The sequence below is a fragment of the Dreissena polymorpha genome, chromosome 5 (genome assembly GCF_020536995.1).
Source record: "Dreissena polymorpha isolate Duluth1 chromosome 5, UMN_Dpol_1.0, whole genome shotgun sequence".
Lineage (NCBI taxonomy): Eukaryota > Metazoa > Mollusca > Bivalvia > Myida > Dreissenidae > Dreissena > Dreissena polymorpha.
The window spans coordinates 15025144-15033856 of NC_068359.1; positions in this window are offsets into that span (position 1 = coordinate 15025144).

The window sequence follows — 8713 nt, forward strand, 5'->3', positions numbered from 1 at the left end:
AATAAACCTCGACCAAGTGTGAAAGAAAGCGTCCTGTTTTGTCTACTTATTTCTTGAAAAAAGATAAAGATAAAAATCACTGATGATCAGTCACTAAACAGCGTAAGTGTTTTTTCCGAAATATATGAAAACAAGTTTAAATCTCCAGGATAAAATCACATTTAGATCCGTGTGTAAATCCTAGTATGATATCTGATCGTCTTCACGGGTTGATATCGTAAGTGTTTCGTTATCAAAAGCGAATCAATCTAACAGCTGTGATAGTTGATTCGAGTATATAAATAGATACATTTATTAGTACAAAAATATGAAAAGGTCTGGCGTAGATAAAGATACAACTTGCTACAGTGGTGTAACTGCTTATTTAGTCTATATTAGATAGACCATTGTTATATTTAGATGGTCATTATGGATTGCTGTTTTTATGAATACTCGAAATTTAAAGTGTTTTTTCCGAATGAGAACAAATAAACAACTTGAAGACATCCGTAGTTATGGTATAAAAAGACAAAAACGGCCGTGTTTTTTCATCGACTGCAAAAGACCTCCTTCTTTAAGGGTGAGTGGACTTTTTTTTATTTGGTAATGCTTTTTATTGATGTTGTCTTCATTTTAATTATTTAGCAGTAATGGCTTATTGTTTTTGAAAAGTTTTGAGCGCGTATTTCGGCCATGTATTAGTCACTAGATTCGGTAATTGATATTTTTTACCGGTTCTTAAGGGAATTCGGTTTCAAATAATCTCCGAAACAAAACTTATTAACATAAAATGCACAGAGACTTCTATGTTCCTTTATGGAAGTCACAGTTATACCAATGTTCAGTGTGGGTACGATGCCATTAAAAAATATTGACAATATAAACACCTTTAGACGTCACAACATTTTAAAATAGTATGCATAACAATATATTACATATTCAATACTTTATGAAAATATATGTATAACATAAAATTACATTCACTAGATTAATCATTTTACAGTCGTGCGAATCTTCAGACGTAATGTTGATAAATAAGTTATGCGCACGTTGACCTTAATTAGTCAATTATTTGTCTGATGCACACGACGGCAGAAGTATGTTAATAATTAATATTTCAACGAGCCTTCGGCGCGACATTAAATAAGACACATTATCAAGAAAAATTATTTTATAAATATATATCCAGTATTAACCAACGGTTTTGAAACATTTATATGCGGATCCCGAATGACTGTTCATAGAACTAATGTGACTTTAATAGTGCTTAACATAAACGTCAATACACATTGACCGCTGTAAGCGCAGTGAAATCGTTCAATAAGTAGCGAATATATACAGTAATTAAATAAAAATAATGTTTGTAAATGTATTATTTCATACATTTTAAGTCCAAGCTTTACAATGTTATCATTTTGTAAAATTTCAGTATAATTTAGTACGAAATGGAAGCATTGTAGGTTCTATTGTCTGCAATTCTTGTTAGCGACATATTTTACACTAAGAGTTTTTTTTATCTGCAACTGCATTTTCATTTTCGTTATGTTTAATGTAACGGCATTTTACCATCATCAGCGGGAGTTTGCTAAAAAAGATGTATATCAAATGCTAGTTTTGAACACTCCATACAGTAATGTAATACATAGTTATATAGTTAACATAGTGGGTTAATGGATCTTAGTTCAGAACGTTCCTTTTGAAATGGCAATCGGGTACTTAAATGCGCATTCAATATTATAAATGCTTGTTTATATAAGCATGGTCTTTGTTGTATAAATAGCAATATTTATTTGCTCTTGTATAACATATACCCATATTTGCAAACAAACTGGAACGAAAAAAGATCCAAATATTTTTCCTATTATATATATTATATATATATGTATATTTCCTATACTGCTCACCGATATTCTGGCATCAATGAAGTCTTTACACGATGGCGTTTCTTTTAGTTTCTCTACCTGCATCAAGAACCTGAAAACATCCACCATGAAGGCTACACTGCTCTGCGCTTTCTTGGTCGTCTTCCTGGCCACCTCGTGCGGTAAGTCAGCATTTTCATTACTCTTTTCTTGTCTTACAAATTAGAAGTAAACCACAAAGCATTAACGTATCGTTTAATCCGTTTATAATAGTATAGTGTATGCCCATATCTTTATTTACCTATGTACCCTTACATTTGTACTACAATTTAGAATAATTCGTTTAATAGTTTTATTATAAAATAAGTCATTTTCTCAGCATTTACATTTTTATAAATTCCTCAAAGTTTGTGAAAAACATGTTTTTGTATTCAAATATTCACTAAAGTACTTTTCTTCAAGCAAATCGTTTGCAAACACATAGAAACGTCAACATTTGATAAACAAGGGGCGGATTGTTTGTTATGCAAAATACATCAAGACAGAATCCTAAACATCACTCTGTTAACATCCAGCTAAACCGATGGACGTCTCGTTTTGAGTCAATGTATTCACACTGCTTATATGTATTTTATTGCAGTCCTCGGAAATCCCTTCATCAATGGCAGAGGAATGGGCGGCGGTAAGTTAATCGTTCAAAGAGCAGCGTACATGTCAAATGGAATTCCAATGCAATGATGTATTTCACAGTCAGTCAAATGCTTACTCTATGAAAACTATACTGTCGTTTTGCTAGCATTAATTTTCACTTGTATTATATTTATATATAACATAATAATTTTAAATATTAACATTATTATGTCCCAAACGAACTTTCTGAGCATACAACACATATACACTTATACACAGTCTTTCATTATTTTTATGCCTCAGTATAGTATATTATGCAGTTGTATAAATGGGTTCATGTTAGGAACATAATACAACTAACCGTGGCATCAAATCGCTAAGAGTGTGGCAGGGCGACCTACATCCCACTGATCGGGGGGGGGGGGGGAGGAGGGGTAAGGGTCGGGGTAAAGTTGACATTCGTTTGAAGATGTTACGTTATCAATTTCAGTCTGTAAACCGATCATTTACCTTTTCATTTTACATTTGTAGTTATATGCGGCACTGTTGGTAATTTTGTCAATTGAAAGTATATCACAAATGAACTAACTGAACGTACAACACATGCACACACGCATTTTCTCTCTGTTTATTCTGCAGTCATGGGCGGTAAGGAAATGATGTACGAATTGGATGGCGAGATGGGCGACGATGGAATGCTGTACGACAATGATGGCGTGAGTACCGGTGGACAAATGGGAGACCGCAACGTAGGGTGTAGGTTGTGGTGCAGAGTAAACCGCATCAAATGGTGCTGCTGGAGGATCTAGATACTAGAGCAACACAGAACAAGTAAGATGCTGGTGATAATGTCACAGCAAATGATACTATTTGAGCCTCGTTCCGGGAAAACTGGGCTTAATGCATGTGCGTAAAGATTTGTCCCAAATTAGCATGTGTAATCCACACACGCTAACAAGCGACGATACTTTTAGCTTTTAAAGAATGTTTCGCTTAAAGGAAGACTCTCCTAAACGAAAATCCACTTTAGACAGAAAGTGTTGTCCCTGACTAGCCTTTGTGGATTGCACAGGCTAGTCTGGAATGACACTTAATGCAAATTGATTAAGCCCAGTTTTCCCAGAACGAGGCTCATTCCATTCTTTATTGTAAATAAGAGATGCGAGCAAGCGCATTTAAAAGGGCCCTTTTCACAGATGTTGGCATGGATTGAAGTTTGTCATTAAATGCTTTATATTGAAAAATGTAAAAAATGGATCCTATAAGCTCCGGTAAAAAAACAAGAATATATTTAAAGAATGAAAAAAGTAAACCTCAACTTGGTTCGAATCACTGACCCTTGGAATAAAAGTCTCACGCTTAGGCCACTCGCTCAAACAATACGTGGTAAATTTTATAATCTATATAACCAATCCTCGTAGTGTCACCAAAATAACGACAACAACAAAACTCTCCAAATCATGGGATTCGTGTTTTATACTTTCAGGACAAACACCCCGGAATACAGATTGGACTGGAACTCGATATCAATGTATCAATTTATATCAATATATCAGTATATTATGTGCAATAAAAAAATAAAAAATATATTATAAATATAACATTGGGGTTGTGTTATTATTACTAGCAACATGTTATAAATACATGTTCATTTACTAGAAATAAATTGGAAGTTTAGCACGGTTGAAATACTTTTAAATGATATGTCGTGATATGTTGCGAACAATTATACTTTTGTAATATAACCCGCGTCATGCGAAAATGAGTTATATGCCGAATGTTGTATGCGGCCAATGTAGCTCTGGACTGGCAAGCGCATTTGCGCAGTCTGACCGGCAGCTACCCTGTCCGCTATAGAGTCACGCATTACTTCGCGGTGACTTTAGCGGACTGGATGACTCCTCACTCGACTTGACAAATGCTCATTTGGCATAAGACTTATTTTCGCATAACACATGTCATATGAATAGACACCTTTTTTAAAACGGCAAGAACATGGCCTGTTTTATTAACCCATAACACATACAAAATACCGGAAGTTACTGAAGGCAACGTTCAAATGGAGAGTGGGGGTGGAGAGGAAACACGTGCAGCAAACTCATCCAAAAATTGATACATGTACACCATCATCCCCCAGTTGTTTAAGAGGCGTATATGTTCGCAGATAACAGCGTGCCAAATAGACACTTATTGCGTTATTAAAACACTTTTCTAACACAATATTCATGATGAATGTGCAATGTGAATGCACTTTTATATCCATCTTGAATTGGGTTTACCTTACGTTTTATTAAAACGTCGCAGAGGCCCCACAGTGAAATTAACACAATTTAAGTATATTATGGCACTATTTTATTAAAAAAAAAACGTTAAGTATAAAAACTGATAGTGAATATTTCAAGAAGTCATCGATGACTAAATGAAATCTTTCCAGCATGGTATGCTATTTTTATTTCCTCAGTCGGCACTTACAGGCATGCGACGATCATTACTGGGTCCCGTGCGGGAAAAACTGGGCTTAATGCATGTGCATAAAGTGTCGCCCAAAATAAGATTGTGCAGCCCGCAAATGTATTAAACCCCGTTTTCCCAGAACCTTGCTTTATTAATGATTGCCTTTTCTTGCAAATTATTTCCCAACATATTTTTCGTGTTCAGGGTATTCGTGCATTTAGTTTTTTGGTAAATTGGTATCATTTTAACACGAGCGTTCAGACAAACATAGATACACTTTTTGCAAGACAAAACATGTTGTCAAAATGAATAGATTTAAAAAAAATGTAAATGAGGCGGCGTAATACCACCAATTACGCAGACTCGTACAGGAAAAAAGCTTCGTTTATTAATAATCATTTTTTTTAATTTATAAAAAATAAGTATGTTTACAAACGCGATATGATGTAATAATTTATATCCAAAAAGCTCAAGTAAAAAAACAACAACAATACAATAATAAATAACATTAACCCTCAACAAGGCTCAAACCACTGACTTCTGGAGTCCTGGAGTAATAGTCTACCACTAAGACCTCTTGGCCGTCCGTGCTCATACAAAAAAGAGAGTATTTTATACTTTATAGAAGCAATACTCGCAGTATCACAAAATATAACAAAATATTACCATAACAACAGAACTCTCCAAATAACTCAATCGTTTCGCGTGTCAACGCTTTAAAATTTTCAGGGTTTTAAAGGGATCTTTTCACGGTTTGGTAAATTGACAAAATTGAAAAAAGTTGTTTCAGATTCGCAAATTTTCGTTTTAGTTATGATATTTGTGAGGTAACAGTATTACTGTACATTTACCATAGTTCAATATAGCCATTATATGTATCTTTTGACGATTTGAAAACCTAAAAATTATAAAGCGTTGCAACGCGAAACGATTGAATAATTTGGAGAGTTCTGTTGTTGTCGTTTAAATTAACGAAACTACGAAGATTGCTTATATTAGTTCTAAATTACATCACCTGTGTACATCCGGCGGAATAGCCGAGAGGGCTAACGCGTTTTACTTCAGCCTAACTCCAGGACTCCGGCGGTCACTGGTTCGAGCCCTGACACCGGCTACTTGTTTTTCCTTTTTTAATTTTATTCTTGATTTTTTACTGGAGTTTTTAAGATCCAATGTTTACATTTATCAATATAAAGCTTTTAATGACAAACTTTAAAATATGCCAAAATCGGTGAAAAGGCCACTTTAAATTGTTAAAAGATGCATTTTTATAGCACAGTAAATGTTTAGGTTTTTTGTTTGCTCACAAAAATCATAACTAAAACGAAAATTTGCGAATCTGAAACAACTTTTTTTTAAATTCTGTTAATTTACCAAAACGTGAAAATGGTGAGATGGTCTTTAATGGTAGACGACCTTTTTCTTTGCAATTAAATGTTTTGAGCATATATCGCGTTCAAGTGTGAGCTTTGTGCGCTTAAACGGTTTAAAACCTCCGATACTTTCCTTCGAATGCATTGTTCGAATGCGTAGAAACAAAATGTAGAAACGATTTAATCACCTTGATGTCTTCAAAATTCTTCATCGGTTTTTAAGTAATGGATAAAAGTGTCTTTTCTTTAATAGCAACAAAAGCATAAAACATTTTAAAGCAAAACATTTCTAAAGCTTCGACAGTTAGATGCAATTTGAGTTTCACTTTGTTTGTCTTTTAACCAGAACGAAAGCATCCTGTTTTGTCAAAGTATATTTAGATACAGATAGAGATCATTAATGATGGGTCTTAATTGCAAGTAAACATCTTAAGTGGTATGTCTAAAATATATTACAAAATACTCGAAATCTTCAGGATTTAAACATATTTAGATCCGTTTGCAAATCCTAGTATGCTTACTTATCCTTTTCATGTTTTGTTGATAGCGTTAGTGTTTCTTATCCAAAGTGAATCAAAAGTACATCTACGATGGTATTTTCGAGTTAATCTTACATCTGTTCGTTTAGGTGGTCAACAAAAATGTCGGGCAAGTATACAGATTTAACTTAGTGAGTGACTACAAGGTTGTACCTTCTTATGTTAGCTTATATCAGATAGACCAGTGTTTTACTTAGATGGCCATAATTGATTGTTAAATATATGAATAATTTAAATATAAAGTGTTTTTTCCGTATCGAAACTACTAAAAAATTCTAGATCTCCGTAATTTTGATATAAAATGACAACAACGACCGTGTTTTTTTCATCGACTGTTTGCAGGCTTTTGATTGTTTCGGCTGTGTTAGCAACTGTGTGTTTGCAGGCTTTTCACTGTTTCGGCAGTGTTAGTAACTGTTTGTTTGCAGGCTTTTGACGGTTGCCTCTGTGTTAGTAACTGCGTGTTTGCAGACTTTTGACCGTTGCCTCTGTGTTAGTAACTGCGTGTTTGCAGGCTTTTGGCTGTTTCGGCTGTGTTAGTAACTGTGTGTTTGCAGGCTTTTGACCGTTGCCTCTGTGTTAGTAACTGCGTGTTTGCAGGCTAATGGCTGTTTCGGCTGTGTTAGTAACTGTGTGTTTGCAGGCTTTTGACCGTTGCCTCTGTGTTAGTAACTGCGTGTTTGTAGGCTTTTGACCGTTGCCTCCGTGTTAGTAACTGCGTGTTTGCAGGCTTATGGCTGTTTCGGCTGTGTTAGTATCTGTGTGTTTGCAGGCTTTTGACCCTTGCCTCTGTGTAAGTAACTGCGTGTTTGCAGGCTTTTGGCTGTTTCGGCTGTGTTAGTAACTGCGTGTTTGCAGGCTTTTGACCGTTGCCTCTGTGATAGTAACTGCGTGTTTGCAGGCTTTTGACCGTTGCCTCTGTGTTAGTAACTGCGTGTTTGCAGGCTTTTGACCGTTGCCTCTGTGTTAGTAACTGTGTGTTTGCAGGCTTTTGGCTGTTTCGGCTGTGTTAGTAACTGTGTGTTTGCAGGCTTTTGGCTGTTTCGGGTGTGTTAGTAACTGCGCGTTTGCAGGCTTTTGACCGTTGCCTCTGTGTTAGTAACTGTGTGTTTGCAGGCTTTTGATGGCTGCCTCTGTGTAATAACTGCGTGTTTGCAGGCTTTTCACTGTTTCGGCAGTGTTAGTAACTGCGTGTTTGCAGGCTTTTGACCGTTGCCACTGTGATAGTAACTGCGTGTTTGCAGGCTTTTGACCGTTGCCTCTGTGTTAGTAACTGCGTGTTTGCAGGCTTTTGACCGTTGCCTCTGTGTTAGTAACTGTGTGTTTGCAGGCTTTTGGCTGTTTCGGCTGTGTTAGTAACTGTTTGTTTGCAGGCTTTTGGCTGTTTCGGGTGTGTTAGTAACCGTGCGTTTGCAGGCTTTTGACCGTTACCTCTGTGTTAGTAACTGTGTATTTGCAGGCTTTTGGCTGTTTCGGCTGTGTTAGTAACTGTGTGTTTGCAGGCTTTTGATTGTTTCGACTGTGTTAGTAACTGCGTGTTTGCAGGCTTTTGACTGTTGCCTCTGTGTTAGTAACTGCGTGTTTGCAGGCTTTTGTTTGACCGTTGCCTCTGTGTTAGTAACTGTGTGTTTGCAGACTTTTGGCTGTTTCGGCTGTGTTAGTAACTCTGTGTTTGCAGGCTTTTGATTGTTTCGGCTATGTTAGAAACTGCGTGTTTGCAGGCTTTTGACCGTTGCCTCTGTGTTAGTAATTGTGTGTTTGCAGGCTTTTGGCTGTTTCGGCTGTGTTAGTAACTGTGTGTTTGCAGGCTTTTGATTGTTTCGGCTGTGTTAGTAACTGTGTGTTTGCAGGCTTTGACCGTTGCCTCTGTGTTAGT